Below are 17,036 nucleotides of genomic sequence, written 5' to 3'. Positions count from 1 at the left end.
TTTCATGTTTTATTGTTGAGAAGATGTGGCAGATGTGGTAAGAATAGACTTCAGATTCCATGAAGCACTATACTACGGACTAAACCTGAAATACTGTAAGGCTTTCAATATTTAAAAATGTTATACATTCTAATGTAACTAAGAGAGTGAAGGAACTGCATTCAACTTATCCACTTACTGTGTGCAGTTACGAGTGACCATCCACGGAATTCAAATGATCCTTTTGGATAATTCATTAATCAGTAAATATTTTAAAACATTAAATACTTTTTTAGGTATTAAGGTGACAATTTTTCTGTAAAATGGCATGTGAAGAGCAGATTGACCATCGGCTTAAATTAACTTTGGTATCCCATAAGTGTTTGTACAAAGTTTGTCTCACAAGTACTTCTCCACTGAATTTGATATATCAAGAAACCAGAGTAGAGTTTTATTTATTTTTTTCCTAAGTAGTCAATATGGGAAAATAAAATCTCTGGACAAATCCTTCAAAGTATTTCCAATTACTTGGTATGTCATTGATGGATTTTTATTTCTCTCTTGAAATTAGTAACATACACAATTTGAGCCAACAAATAGCCCACTCTTGATGCCAAAAGTGTCAGCCACTAAATTGAAGAATATTTATTTTACCACTTGGTGAATTGAAGAATGAACAATTAATCACCAGTCTTCCTTTCCTTCTCCCAACCTTTGATGGATGTTCGTGCATACATCATGTCATTGATGGATATTTATTCCGCTTCTGTAAATAGCACTGCATAAAAGTTTAACTGCAGATTCATGTCTCTTCCACTCGATGCATAAAAATGTAATTGCCACGTTGGTTGCTGAGAGATAATGGACTGCGGCACTTTAGGACCTAAGTACCTCCCTGTTAGTTTCTCTTTTACAGACATTCATTAGTCCAAGTCACCATGGTTTTTCTTAGGGAAGTACAGTGAAAACACACAGCAGAGCTCTTTGGCCACCATGTCATTAAGCAATTTGCACTTGAAAGTTGAGTCTTTGTGGTGTTTAAATATATTCTCCATATAGGTTCTGGCAAGGGTATCTGATGACTCAATAAATGAACTGTTCAGAAAAACAAAGACAGCTGCGATACATTGCCATCCATCAGATGATCTGTTCATCATTCCATTCATTCACTTTCAGTATCATTGCTTAGGAGGTGACGAAACAAATCATCTATGTAGACAGTTGGCTTTGTACCCCAACAACCTGCAATCCAAATGTGTCCTACATGTCTCATTTCCTTCCTGTTTTCTGTACATCCTCTGATGTTTGATACTACTGGTGCCACTGTCTTTAAAGTTCAATATCTGTTTTGTATTAAGAACATATGTTTATTTTTCTCAGGTTTTTTTTTTTTGCTCTGCTTTTATTCATTATTTTACCAGCACATCAGCTTTTGTGTGTAGATAACATCTCTTTCCATCTTAAACCACCTATTCCATTCTTCATAGCCGGAAATAAAAACATTATTCTGAAATGAAAGCTTGTTTGTCACAGTTTAAATAATTATTTTAACATTTATCACCTATATATGAGATCAAATTTTAATGTATTTTAAAAATTATTGATAAAGTGCTCTTCTATAGGAGAAATTCTCTCTTTTTCTGGAAGTTAAAGGATGAGTCAGCTAAAAAAATCATGTTCTGAGGAAATTTATACAGGGGTTACAAAACAGAGATGTTTCTAAATGATAATCTATAAAACAATCCCAATAATGTGGCCCTTTTTAGGAAAATAGGTACATTTTCCCAAAGTAAGGGATATTATGAGATATGTTAAAATGTTTATTGATATGAATACTCAGGCTTATGCACCATTTGATAGAGAAATAATAAATATCAAGAAATTTCTGATGTTACATGTGCAAGAAATGAACTTAATTAGTAAATTTCAACAAAAAGTAATGCAGATTCAATGTATAAAACAATCTCATTGTAAAATGTTTACTGTTCTCACCCAGCATGTGACTTGTAGTTGAAGTGGATATATGCTGCATGTATTTGAAAATATCTAAATCCAAATGGAAGCTTCATTTCTTTTAAAAATTAGCAAATAAGAGTAATTATTACCTGAGCAATCTAATGTTCCCTCCCTATAACTAAGGGGTAAAATAGCTAGGAAGGAGCCAGGCGTGGTGGCGCACGCCTTTAATCCCAGCACTCGGGAGGCAGAGGCAGGCGGATTTCTGAGTTCGAGGCCAGCCTGGTCTACAAAGTGAGTTCCAGGACAGCCAGGGCTACACAGAGAAACCCTGTCTCGAAAAAACAAACAAACAACAACAACAAAATAGCTAGGAAGGTATATTTTGATAATGCAAATTTCTTTACTTTCATATACTCAGTATTTACTGTGTGGTTTTCAGATTTCAAAGAATCTAAGAGTGAAGGAAGTGAGGAACATTCCTCCATTGTTGGTGAGATTGCAAGCTTGTACAACCACTCTGGAAATCAGTCTGGAAGTTCCTTAGAAAATTGGACATAGTACTACCAGAGGATCCAGCAATACCTCTCCTGGGCATATATCCAGAAGATGTTCCAACCGGTAAGAAGGACACATGCTCCACTATGTTCATAGCAGCCTTATTTATAATAGCCAGAAGCTGGAAAGAACCCAGATGCCCCTCATTCCTCAGAGGAATGGATACAGAAAATGTGGTACATTTACACAATGGAGTACTACTCAGCTATTAAAAAGAATGAATTTATGAAATTCCTAAGCAAATGGATGGACCTGGAGGGCATCATCCTGAGTGAGGTAACACAATCACAAAGGAACTCACACAATATGTACTCACTGATAAATGGATATTAGCCCAAAACTTAGGAAACCCAAGATATAAGATACAATTTTCTAAACGCATGAAACTCAAGAAGAATGAAGACCAAAGTGTGGACACTGTATCCTTCTTAGAATTGGGAACAAAACACCCATGGAAGGAGTTACAGAGACAAAGTTTGGAGCTGTGATGAAAGGATGGACCATCTAGAGACTGCCATATCCAGGGATCCACCCCATAATCAGCTTCCAAATGCTGACACCATTGCATACACTAGCAAGATTTTGCTGAAAAGACCCAGATATAGCTGTCTCTTGTGAGACTATGCCGGGGCCTAGCAAACACAGAAGTGGATGCTCACAGTCAGCTATTGGATGGATCACAGGGCTCCCAATGGAGGAGCTAGAGAAAGTACCCAAGGAGCTAAAGGGATCTGCAACCCTATAGGTGGAACAACATTATGAACTAACCAGTACCCCAGGGCTCTTGACTCTTGCTGTATGTGTATCAAAAGATGGCCTAGTTGGCCATCACTGGAAAGAGAGGCCCATTGGACACACAAACTTTATATGCCTCAGTACAGGGGAACGCCAGGGCCAAAAAAATAGGAATGGGTGGGTAGGGAATGGGGGGGAGGGTATGGGGGGCTTTTGGGATAGCATTGGAAATGTAATTGAGGAAAATTCGTAATAATAAATATTAAAAATTTTTAAAAAAAGAGTGAAGGAAGTGATATGCTAAGGAAAAAAAATTACAGCAACATATCCTAAGAGAAGTCTACATTGCCACTAATAGCAATAAATTGTTTAGTATCCACACTATACTAAAATTAATCATAAAATGAGCAAGTATAAACTTGTAGCCAGGAGTGGTAAAAAGTTTGAAGAGCATTCTTTAAATTCGGAGACAGGTCAGATTTAAAAGAATCTGTACAGCACATCTATCCTCTAATCTCCTGCTGTCCAGAAATCAGTCTGTCTACTACACAACCCTGTCAAAGTCAGAAACTTAAATATTGTTTCAATGTTCTGGGAGGAGGCAGTCCTAACGTCAGCTGTATAAGTCAAAGGACGTGGAAGAGAAATGGCCAATACTCTCAGTGTAATTTCCTCCAGTTCTTTGGAATATTTTAGGTTGAGAGAATTAATTTGTGAAAATTTTAATGTCATACAAATGATGGCTTATTTCCAAGAAATGACAGGGAAAACTTGGTATATTTATTGAAACACAAAATGGAGGTTAATATAATTATACATTTCTCTTTATAGTATATATATAGCATATATATGCACCATTTGATAGAGAAATAATAAATATCAAGAAAATTTTAATGTTACATGTGCAAGAAATGAACTTAATTAGTAAATTTCAACAAAAAGTAATGCAGATTCAATGTATAAAACAATCTCATTGTAAAATGTTTACTGTTCTCACCCAGCATGTGACTTGTAGTTGAAGTGGATATATGCTGCATGTATTTGAAAATATCTAAATCCAAATGGAAGCTTCATTTCTTTTAAAAAATTAGCAAATAAGATTAATTATTACCTGAGCAATCTAGTGTTCCCTCCCAATAACTAAGGGGTAAAATAGCTAGGAAGGTATATTTTGATAATGCAAATTTCTTTACTTTCATATATTCAGTATTTACTGTGTGGTTTTCAGATTTCAAAGATTCTAAGAGTGAAGGAAGTGAGGAACATATATATATATATGCTGTAACTTGATCAGATTCATTCACCTTTAAAGTATTACGCCCTCTACTCACTACTGTACTTTTAAGGACCCACCAGAGATTTTTTTTCCTGTTTTTTAGATTAACAAGCATATACTATATTAATAATTAAAATAAACTTAAGTCTTTTTATAGTTCTTTTGCTTTTCTAAAACTGGTACAGAACGTTTGAAGATATAAAATACACCATCAATTATTCATATTGTCCTAGAAAAGGTGTAGAAATTACAATACTTTTTTATGTTTAAATTCTGCATTTCATCAAGATTTTAATATTTAAATTTAAATATAATTATATCACCTTTCTCCTTCCCTTTTCTTCTTCCAGTCCCTCCCATTTACTTTCATTAGAATCACAGTTTAACATATTTTTGATGTTGAACTTTTTTTGTAACCTTGGAATCTGTCATCTGTTTATTTTCTAAAGATAGGATATTCAAACAAAGTTTCATGTTCATATATAATTTATATTTTGCATCTAAGACAGTCATTATCAAATTGTAAACCTGGGATGACGGCCTCCAGAGAATGGGATCATAAATACCTGAGTGTGACGATTTTTCTCTTTTCTCCCCCTTTCTTGCTATCCTCTTCTCTTCATCATTTACTATATTAGCATTTTCAGGAATAAATAAATATGAGAAATGAGAGGAAAGTTCTGACTTTTTAAAAATCCTCATTATTTAATATGGTGCTTATGGGGAAGAAATCACTACTTTGCTATAAACTCTTACTTGAAAAACATCAAAATATAGTTCCTTTTTATTTTTATGTCAATTTATCCTCAAGAATGTCACATATATATACAGTAATTCATAAACATAATATCAACATTCCCCAATTCATATTCCCCTCAAATATTTCTCTCTTCACTGTCCCCTCCCAATCTCATGCCCCTTTAAATTACTTTATTTTATTTTTTAAAATCCACCAAAACCAAGGAGTACTTTCCTCAGCAGCATGGCCAGAGTCTTTAATCATAATTTATTCTGTCAGTTCAGTCTGTCACTAACAATATGGTGCTATTCTCTATTGTATATTGTACAACAGAAAATGAAATTTGAGAACAGACTTTTTCTAGAACATTCGAGACTGCTTGACGTCATGCAAATGAGTGCAGGTTTTATTTTGTAGCTCAGTGGGTGACCTCAGAAGCCTAGGGGTAGAAATAAGATGAATAAATGTTTTTGATAAACTGTATACTCAAGTATGATTGTTTGGTGTGGTGGATGAATATACTTGGCCAAGGGAGTGGCACTATTTGGGGGTATGGCCTTGTTGTAGTAGGTGTGGTCATGATGAAGTGTGAAGCTGTGGAGGTGGGTTTTGAGATCCTCCTTCTAGCTGCCTGAGGATGTTACTCATTTGCTTTCTGAACAAGAGGTACAACTTTGGCTCCTCCAGGTCTATATCTGCCTGAATGCTGCCATGCATGCTTGCTGCATGATGATAATGGACTGAACCTCAGAACCTGTAAGCCAGGCCCAATTAAATGCTGTCCTTTATAAGAGTTGCCTTGGTCATGCTCTCTCTTCACATCAATAAAATCCCTGAGACAGCTGATGATAGAGAATATAAGACATGTAGATCTATCTTGTGCTCCAGGCGAGAGCTCTGGCAATGTGCATATGTAGGGCAGTGTGTAGTGGTTACACCAGCTGTTACAAGTCATTTTATGATAAGGATCTACAGGATGAAGCATTTTTTGGGAGAATACAGTACATGGCACTAACCATGCAGAGTAATACTTACATAAGTCTTTTTTTTTTTTTAACCACATCTGAATTTATTCCACAAACATGCCAAAGTCTATATCAGACTTGGGGGTACAACAGAGCCCATGGTCTAACAGAGGAAGACAAGCCCCCCAAAACAAGACTGTAGAAATAAATGTGGGCAATAGAGTGGAAACCTTTGGAGACCTGGGTGCAAATTCTAGCACCCAGGGCACCAGTTACTCCTGGCTTCTTCCTTTCTCATAGTCATCTCCCTCTTGGATTCAGTGCTGGTTCCTGCACTTTTTCTCCATTCTTTTTTTTTTTATTTAAATATTTTTATTACGTATTTTCCTCAATTACATTTCCAATGCTATCCCAAAAATCCCCCATACATAAGTCTTAATAAACACAAACTTTATATTTCTCATAAGAGAAAACTGATATCAATTTTACTCATACTGTATGATTGCAAATCAAAACTAAATGGCCATTTCTCATGGTTTTTAGAACATATATATATATATATATGTATATATATATACATATATATATATATATGTATATGTATAATATTCACATTTCCTTATATACTTTGTAATTTTTTTCTTTTTAAATACTCTGTAGAGTGAAATATATATATATATATATATATATATATATATATATATATATATATATTCACAACCACAACTACACTGGTCTCTTTGATTTTCTCACACCTGCTTGGTGAATACATCATTTAGTATGTTTTTACTTTTCTCCAAGAGACTTCATGACTTTAGTCAATTGTCAGCTTTTGGATATAGTCTGTCTGTTAAGACATTTAACTTAAAATAGCTTTTTCCTTTACTTTTTTTTTACTTTATGAAAATGTGTCTTTTCTTTATTATTTCTCTCTTTCCTATGATATCCACTCCTTCCCTGTTATCGGCTGTTATTGTAACAAGTGCTTGACAGATGTTAAGTATTGACAAACTGATGACGTATTGAATGGGAATCTCAGAGTTTTAAATGGAAGATGCCTCACTACTGACTGTTCCATTGAAAATACTGTTGCTATCTTTGAATTCTATGCCCAGAAATCATAGATTTTTAACAAAGAATATTTACCAATTAGAAGGAAGACTTGTTGAACCTCCTTGTGATGTTGTCAAACACTGCTTTTTATATGGGAATAAGACAGATTCACTAATTTGCAGTCACAAAACGGTCAGATTAGTAAAAATTTGTACTCAATTTTGTTGATTGATATGTCGCATTTAATCAAAATTAGTCAAACTCATCATTTGTTATTTTTCCTCTCCTTTTTAAAATATGGAAATATCTATTAATGGAGCTCTGTCTTGTTCCCAGCAGTTATGGCTCTTGGGACTGGAAAGATACTTTCTTTCTACATATTTGAATCATACTATATTATTTCGACACTAATAAAAACAGCAGTGGTGTTGATTAGCCAGAAATACGCCCAGGTGAGTGGCCAGAAGAAGTGAAAAAATTTAATAAGAATGTAATGCATTTGATGGTAAAGATAGTGTGCTCAAAGACTGAATTTGAGTTCATCAATGACTGTTTTTGAAGTTGTGGAGAATGAAACTAGCAGCCAGGTGAATGAGTTGATGAAGAGGCTACAGTATGGATGGCTGGACAGATTTTTTTTTTCATTCTTTTTTTATAACCTCATACTTTAATTTATGGTAATTTTTAAATATAAATACCATCCATTTCAACTGTAATTCTGAATTCTTTTTCCATACCTCAATTTAGAACTCATTCAGAAAACATGGGTAGTCATACTGTGCTATTTGAATATACCCAACACCATAAGTAATTGAAGCTAGAAAGTTTGTCATCTCTGTTTTGTTAAGGTATTTTTTTTTACTTGGATTAAATTATTATATTTCATTCTACTAAAGCATCAAGGATGAAGATGACTGCTGTGACACATGAAATTTCCAAATGGAAAAGTGTCAAAGAACATAGCGTGCTTATCAATTTTCCCTGTCCAGACCCTGTAGCCTTGCCTTTTCATCAGGTGAATAGAGTCTTACGTAATGAGATGTGGGAGAATGTATTTGCGAGAGTCAGTGATCAGGATTCTGTTGGCATATTCAAGTGTGGCAATATTACAGGACAGAGAAGAGATAGAACGTGAAATGAATCAACTCAGCGTGTTGTTCCATAATTACATTTCTGTAAAATGTAGTACTCTCCAGGGCACTGTGAGAAAATAGCTCATTTACTGTGTGTTTATTCAAGACCTCAGCCTCTGATCTCCAGATTGGCACAGGTTGAGAAGATCTGCAGCTACTGAAATGACAAGCAGCACAGTGCTATTTCCAAATAGAGTGAGGTCCTGAGGATTTATAAAAGCAAAGTGTAATTTAAAAGGTTGTGCAATGCTAGTTTCTCCTGCAATCTTTGTGAATTTTTGTTATGTATTGGTATAGGTATAGGTATAGGTATAGGTATAGGTATAGGTATAGGTATAGGTATAGTAGAGGTAGAGGCATGTATACACACATGTACATGTATTTTAGTTATTTATTTGGTAATAGTCTCACAATTTTTGTCTTTTTCTTTGTTGTTGTATTTTGATTGGCTTTCAATTAAACTTTCAGAGAAAAACAAATTAACTGTGCAAAGAAATTACATAGAATAATGATGTGTGAGAGCCTGGTCTTCCATGCAGGATTTGAAAATGGGGAGGGGGGAAGCCATGAATCAATGAATACTAGCAGTCTGTCAAAGCTAGAAAATGCAAGTAAACAGATGCCCCTAAGAGCGTGCTTTCCTTCCTATGCCTGTCACCTAACAAATCTGATGAGGAGAGTTAGCTGTAAAGAGGAATGTATAAGTGGATTTCAAAGCAGGAAAGGGAAGTGTTTAATGATGTAATTATATTATCATCTCAAAAATAAAAGAAATAAAACACAGAAAAAAATTACTTAATCTATGTAAGAAACAATAAAGATAACTTATGCCACTGGATTTCATATTATTGTCATGAAAATAATCCTGAAAAAATTATAGCTTCTGTGATAGTTTGTATATCCTTGGATCAGGGAGTGGCACCATCTGAAGGTGTGGCCTTGTTGGAATAGGTGTGACCTGGTTGGAATGGGTGTGTCACTGTGGGTATGGGTATAAGGTCCTCACCCTAGTTGCCTGGAAGTCAGTCTTCTACTAGCAGCCTTTGGATGAAGACATAGAACTCTCAGCTCCTCCTGCGCCATGCCTGCCTGGATACTGCCATACTCCCACCTTGATGATAATGGACTGAAACTCTGAACCCGTAGACCAGCCCCAATTAAATGTTGTTTTTTATAAGACTTGCCTTGGTCATGGTTTCTGTTCACAGCAGTAAAACCCTGACTAATACAGCTTCTAATATAATGATTAACATCATAAAATAATTGATCTCACAAAGAAAGGTCTAAAAATTTCCCCTATAAACCCCATGTCATTTTGGAGCTCCTGATCCTTTATCCTTTATCTTAGATGGGAAATATTCTCAGATAGCTTTCTTATTTATAGGGGAAACATCATTAATGAAGCTACATAGAACTGATAGTAAATCAGATTATTTTAGAAAAGTTTTTTAAATTTCTACTTTTATACTGAATTATAAAAGTTGGCACTGGGCCAATTCCATATTTCTTCCTTCCTGGCTTATGCCAATTTTAAAACACATGGCCAACAGCAAGCTTTGCAGCACACTCCATAGACTATAAGGTCTATATTAGTCTAGTAATTAATTTTAATGGTATTTTGGGTAAGACTTGTATAATGTTCTATATTACTTATCACTCCTTATTGATCATCTATTTGGAGGATGTTTATTGGTGGGTTTATTTAGATGAAGTTAATATAAAAATCAATGACTAATCCTTTGGGCATAAGTATTAGATATGTATGAAAATATTATTACATCCAAAAGTATGCATAGTGGTAACAGACTTGTATAAACTGTCAATAATATAGCTTACTATTTAAGTATATAAACATACATGTACCTACATGTCTATATACATATAAATCATTGTGCATAATTTTCATTCTAAGTAATATGATATCAATCTGTCAAGATAAAATTTACATGTGTTTAAATGCTGCTTAGCATGTCCTGCCTTTAGTGAAAATGGAGGAAGGCTGGTAGTTGCCTACAAAATGAACACTTGTCTTTGTTTATGAGAGAATCATAGATGATAGCTTTTTATTTAGTAAAGAAATGACTGATAGAAAGCCACAGCCCAGTAACATGATATTACATTGTTGATTTTCTTAGTGTGGAAATCTCACTGCCATCCTCTTTTATTGAGACCTAAGGCAGTTGCTTCATAGTATGGAAAGGAACTGGCTTCAAAGCATTCCAGGCAATGCTAGACAATCTATTACTCTTGAATCAGGAAACAAAAAAATATCCAATAAAAAGCCAAGCCTCTTCTGCGCTATAATTTTAATTAACTACATAATTGTGATAAGGTTTATTGACTATGATTGAAGGACATTGTTAAAGGCCTTAGGTTACCTAAGTAAGTTAAATTATTTTTATGTTTGCTTTTCATTTTTATTTCTCAAGTCTCACACTTGACATTCCAAGGGCTTGGCCCATTCAGCTTGTCCACATGAAAGCATGTTTAAGGATGATATAAGCATACCAAGCCTATTAACTTCTGTACTTGGTAATTAGAGGGTAAATAATCATTGGCTTAATCATCGGTTTGTTTATTGCTAATCCTCCCTTGTACTCACCAGGTACCTTGACATTAGACTCTGACATAATTTAAGCAAGTCAATAGACATAATCCATTAATTTAGAATTTATGGAATATATGATGACATAGATATCCAGCAAGTTAATTTTAAATATACCAATGTAAATCTAGGGTCTTTGAAAAGAAATGCGATAACTCAGTTGGTGAAATCATCATGGGCTCAAGAATTTTTATAAATAAAGTTTTGTTTATACTAGGTAGAAATGAATGAGGCTAGGTGTTGATTTTTTTTCTCTCATTATTTCTACCACTTTAAACTAGTAACAAAGTCTTATTACAGCTATGTAAAAGAGTCATGGTCTAGACATAGATTAATACAACTTGCAAAATAAAGTTGATAATATATCTTAGGGATGTATATCTGAAATGTCGACATTCCTTTCCATTTACCAATTATAAAGCAAAGTTTACAAAAGAATGTTACGTAATTACCTGAACACTTGTTGGTTGCCAATTTATATGCAGTGGTGATCATAATAGCCATCTGGTAGATCACACAGAGGTCACTGTTGCTGTTAATATAAGGATATATATTTGCTCTGAATTTGAACTAGAAACTTCTATTGTAGCAGCTTATTTTACATTAAATATAATAAGTATAAAAGTTAGAGCTAAACATATCTTGTTTTCAGTGAACTACAGAATATAGCTCAGGGTATTTGAAATGGATACATTCAAAAGGTAATTTTATTTAATTATCAGTTCAGGTTACATTAATTCAAAAGGCTCAAAGCACTATTTTTTTTGCTAGTTCTAACTGCTAAACACTAATACTACCTATCCTTTCTGTTACTATATTGCTTAATTAAAATGACTATTGGGTCTGATCATAATGTGAGAGAGAAATGAAAACAAGGCAAACCATCTTGTTCCCCAGATGAATGCTAGCTCATATGCTGGCTGCAATTATCAATCAAACAACTCCTTAGAAAGAAAGATGCTCTTAGCCCCTCATGTCATTTCATGTACGTGATAGCATTTTATACTGCACAAAATGGTTTTCATACCATGTTCAAGACATACTCTTGTAGTTGTGCAAAAACATACTAATGATTGTCAGTAATTCCTGCTGCAATCATTACCCTGTTGAAAGCATGGAGAGTTGATATTTATAACTAACACTTTCTTTTGTTCGTTCTCTCTCTCTCTCTCTCTCTCTCTCTCTCTCTCTCTCTCTCTCTCTCTCACTGTCTTTCTGTCTTTCTTTCTTTCTTTTTGTTTTTTCTTTTTCTTTTTCTTTTTCATTTTCTTTTGTTTTGTTTTGTTTTGAGACGGGATTTATCTCTATAGTCCTGGCTGTTATGAAACTCAGGCTGGCCTCCAACTCAGAAATCTGCCTGCCTCTGCCTCCCAAGTGCCGGGATTAAAGGCATGGACCACCACTGCCTGACTAGTACTTTTTAAAAGACTTGTTTTCACAAGTATAAATATCAAAAATACTGTCAGACTTTACCCTATGGGCTTGCACTTTGTTTCACTAGTATAATGGGTATCTATCTATCTATCTATCTATCTATCTATCTATCTATCTATCTATCATCTATCTATCTATTATTTATCTATTTATCATTTATCTATCTATCTATCTATCTATCTATCTATCTATCTATCTATCTATTTATCTATCTATGATCTACCTGTCTATCTATCATCTACCTATATATCATCTATCTATCTATCTATCTATCTATCTATCTATCTATCTATCTATCTACCATCTATCTGTCTATCTATTATCTATTATCGATGCAAGTCAATGTATCTACCTGTTTTTAATAAATATCAAGAAATACAATTGTTTTGTTAAAATTACTCAATGTAGTTACAGTATGAAAAAGAAACAGTGCACATATAGTTTAGCAGAGCAGTAAATAAAAGACATCCATTGAAAACTACCAGTTATTGCACATAAAAGAAAAATGGCCAAATCTAACTATTTCTTCTCTCCACTAAAGATAAAGTGGAGATAATGGAGCTCTAAGTGTTAATTTTCAATTGTAAAATTAAATATTTTGTCAAGAATACAAAGAATATCTATAATTGTTGGTCATGGGGCTTTTAACAGTATCAGAAATTATGATAAGCTATAAGTACATACATTCTGTTAACTGTCACATAAGTGAAATTCTATTATTATCTCTCTTTTATATATTTAATGAAAAGGATTGCACAGTTGATATGAATAACTGGGACATTCAACTCGCACATTACACGAACCTCATGTGTTAAACCAAGTTTGCCCAAATAGGAAGCTCCTGGTCATAATTATGCTGTTTTCCTTTATAGTGATTACAGCCGTAAGTACCTGCTCAGGTTTATTTTACAAGAATTGACAACTTAATTAGATGCTAGAGCAGGGAAAGTCATCGTACTCATTGACAGTAATTTAGAGTATATTTTAATTTATATTATTTATATAACAATAGCTTTGCATTTAATTGGATTAATATCAACAGCTATTTTAAAATAGAATTTATTTAAAATACATTTATTGATTAATATATTTGTAAATGTATTCCTTCCATGCACAGATGTATACCATGTATGTACTTCTTGCCAGCAGAAGAAAGAAGACGGAATCAGATACCATGGAGCTAGAGTTATAGATGGTTGTGTGTCACCATTTTTTGTTAAGAATTAAGTCTGAGACCTCTGTAAGAGTAACAGGTGCTTCACAGTAACTTCTGTGACATCTATCTAAACCAGAATCTTCTTGTAATCCATGTTTTTCTTTAATTCATTTGTCTATCTATCTGTCTGTCTGTCTGTCTGTATGTATGTATGTATGTGTATGTGTATTATATACATATATCTACAGAATGTATTTTTGTCACATGCACCCTTAGTTCTACAACTTCCCTGTACTGCTGCCTGCAAACAATCTCAATTTCATATCCTCTGAGTATTGACATTAATAATTCTCTAAGTCCTATCCATGTTATATATGTGGGCCCAAACCATCCACTGGAGTATCGGCAACCTACCAGTGATGGTGTAAACATCTTCAAAGCAAAATGGCTCAACCTTTCACAAGTATGCTCAAAAGCCAATAGTTTCTCAGCTAGGAACTGATATGTGTTAGGGATTGATATGTGTGAGTTTACCCCAATTAGGGAATATTGCGTAATAAGAGCCATGAGTGACTCAGCAGTGAGTCAATGAGTATCATGGTTCCATCATAGAGGGAAGGCAGTGCCTTGCATCATCCAGCAGTTGTTTGCTGTTGTCTGAGCCTTAGAGGACAATGGTAGAATCCCTGTCTGACCTATGGCCTCCCAATCTTTGGATTTTTAACTTTACCACATGAAAATGGTATAATTCATTATAATTAGGTTTGCATTGAGAATTTTACCTCATTCCTATAAAATGAGATAGTAGCTTACAATGAACATATGTCACTGTCCTAATTACTGTTCTTTTGCTGTCAAGAGACAAGCCAAAGCCATTCTAATAAAAGAAAGCACTTAATTGAAATCTGTGTACAGGTTTATAGGGTGAAGACATGACCATTATGAGTGGCAATAGAAAAGCATGTTACTGGGACAGTAATTAGAATCCTTATATCCCGACAGACAGGCAAGAGACAGAAAGACACTCGGCTTGACTGTTAATATATCAAAGCCCAGCCTCGGTGACATTTTCCTCCAATAAGGTCACACTTACTACAACAAGTCTACACCTCCTAATGCTTCCTAAGCTGTTCCACCAACTGCAGACAATGACTTAATTATATGAGACTATGGGGACTGTTTTCATTCAAACCAATACAGTTAATATTGTCAATTTACATTTCCTGAATACTTGACAAGAAAGACTAGTAAAGTTTTGTACACATTTATAAGTATGCACAAAGTATGTAACCATCCCCATCATTTACCTCTTAACTTAATATACTAAATTTGCTTCAATAAGGAAAGAAAAGGTTGATAATTTTGTAAGCAACACTCCACCCTTTTGCTGATTAGTTTGAACTGTCATGTTGACACAATCTAGGATTGTAAATGTAACTTGAATTTGCCTGATATGATTGCCATCTCAGAAGCTGACTGTTGAATAGACGTACTCTTTCTTGTTCTTCTTCAACTCTGACTGACTGTTTCAACTCAGGTGTTCTGTTCAAAACTCTTCTCCAAGTTTACTGATTCCAACTGGCTTCTCTCAGCTTCTGACTAAATTGCTCTTCTCGGCCTAAAACGAACTCTGTCAATCTGCACTACTCTGGCTCTTTCTCATTCTCGGACTGCAACCCATCTCTGAGCTGATAACAGAACTACAGTGAACTGATATACTGAACTGAACTCAATGAACACAATTACAAATCAAATCAACTCCATTTTCCTGTATATACTGACTCTTGACTGACTCTGTGCACTCCTCTTAAATAGCTTCTCTCTCTTCTGCTGTTCTCATGAGAACAGCATATCCGATCTCTGACTCATTCTGTCAAATCTTTCTCTGATTCATCACTTTTGTCTGCTAAGTTCATGTCTATATTCCACCAGAGGAATTAAACATGTGTGTCTTGTCTTCATTCCAGACAAATCATACATTTAGATGTGATCCCTTGCCATAGAGTCATGTTACTGGATTAAAATTCTTCTCCACAGAGTCACACAATGTCTATAAAAAGTTATTTAGGTTAGCTTTGTCTGTAGGAAAGTCTCTGGGGACTTTCATTTTTACCTGCTACAGATGTCAGTGACAAGATTACCTAGGCTGGGTGATCTGGAGTGTGTAGAAATGGTTCAAAACTATAGTTAGTCTCTCTTGTCTTTTGCCTGTAGTTATGAAGTGACTATCTGCATGAGTTGTATCTACCTTGACTTCCCTAAAATGATAGATTGCAACTTGAAATTGTAATCTGAATTAACCTGTACCCATCCCCCCCATGTTCCTTTTTGTTAAAATATCTCTTACAGCAACAGACATAAATCTAGGACAACTGTATCTAGTAAGGTTTATTTTGTGTGTTGTATGTACCAGGGGTTTTATATAATGCATACTATTTGTGGTCACCTTTACAGTACCATTTAACATAGTTTAAAAACCCTAAAAATCCTCTCTGCTTCACTGAACCTGCATAACACACTCATATTGAAGCCCGGCAACCAGAGAATGTTTCACTATCTCTATAGTTATCCCTTTTACCATGTGTCAAATCATCAGAATTGAAGTTAGACTTTCTTCTTTTAGCAAAACTAATCATTAAAATTACTTTTATGTTGTTTTGTAACTTGAGTCACTAAGGGATGTTGAAGAATATCCCAGGTGAGAGACACAGTGACATTGGTTTTCTAATTCACCCACAGGAGGTAGCTTTTATATAGGCATGCAACAAACATTTGTGTGAACATAATTTCTTTCAAAACATTAGGCAAGTACATTAGAGCATGATTCCTGGATCATATAAGTTATTGTTCAGCCTTATGAGAAACACCCAAAGTGCATTCTAAAATGGGTGTCAGCTACTTACCTTGTTGGTCTGTTAATATCCCAATGAAGTAAGTTAAGGAGGAAAGACTTTATGATGGTTCACATTCTGAGAGTAGGAATCCATCATGACAAGGAAGACATAGTATCAGGAGCTTGAAATAGCTGGTGACATTGCATCAGTATTCAGATGAATACTGATGTTTGGGTCAATTGCATCTGTTTATTCAGTTTGAGACCCAGCCTATGGATTATCACCCACACTTGCTGGTTCTTGCCACGTCAGTCAGCCCAATCTTCCCTGTACCATACAGACATATGTAAGGGGAGCTGCTGATATTAAGATCTAGTTTCCTAATTGGTTCTTAGATTTGTCAATAAAGAAGGCCAGGAGACAATTGCTGGGAAGAAGGTGCAGATGGCACTTCTGGGTCCCAAGAGGAAAAGGAGACACGGAAAGAGAGAGGGACTTTTTCTGCCATGCTTTGGAAGGAGCCAAGCAGCAGTCATGTAAGGTCTCAGAGCAGCTAGGGCCTGCCCTTTCGCAGGGACTCGCTGATACAATTCACTAAGTTTAGGGCAGGAGG

The sequence above is a fragment of the Mus caroli genome, unplaced genomic scaffold (genome assembly GCF_978045245.1).
Source record: "Mus caroli unplaced genomic scaffold, Mus_caroli_1 scaffold_9, whole genome shotgun sequence".
In the NCBI taxonomy this organism is placed as follows: Eukaryota; Metazoa; Chordata; class Mammalia; order Rodentia; family Muridae; genus Mus; species Mus caroli.
The sequence above is the reverse complement of the archived record's forward strand: the minus strand, read 5'-3'. Positions refer to the sequence as shown.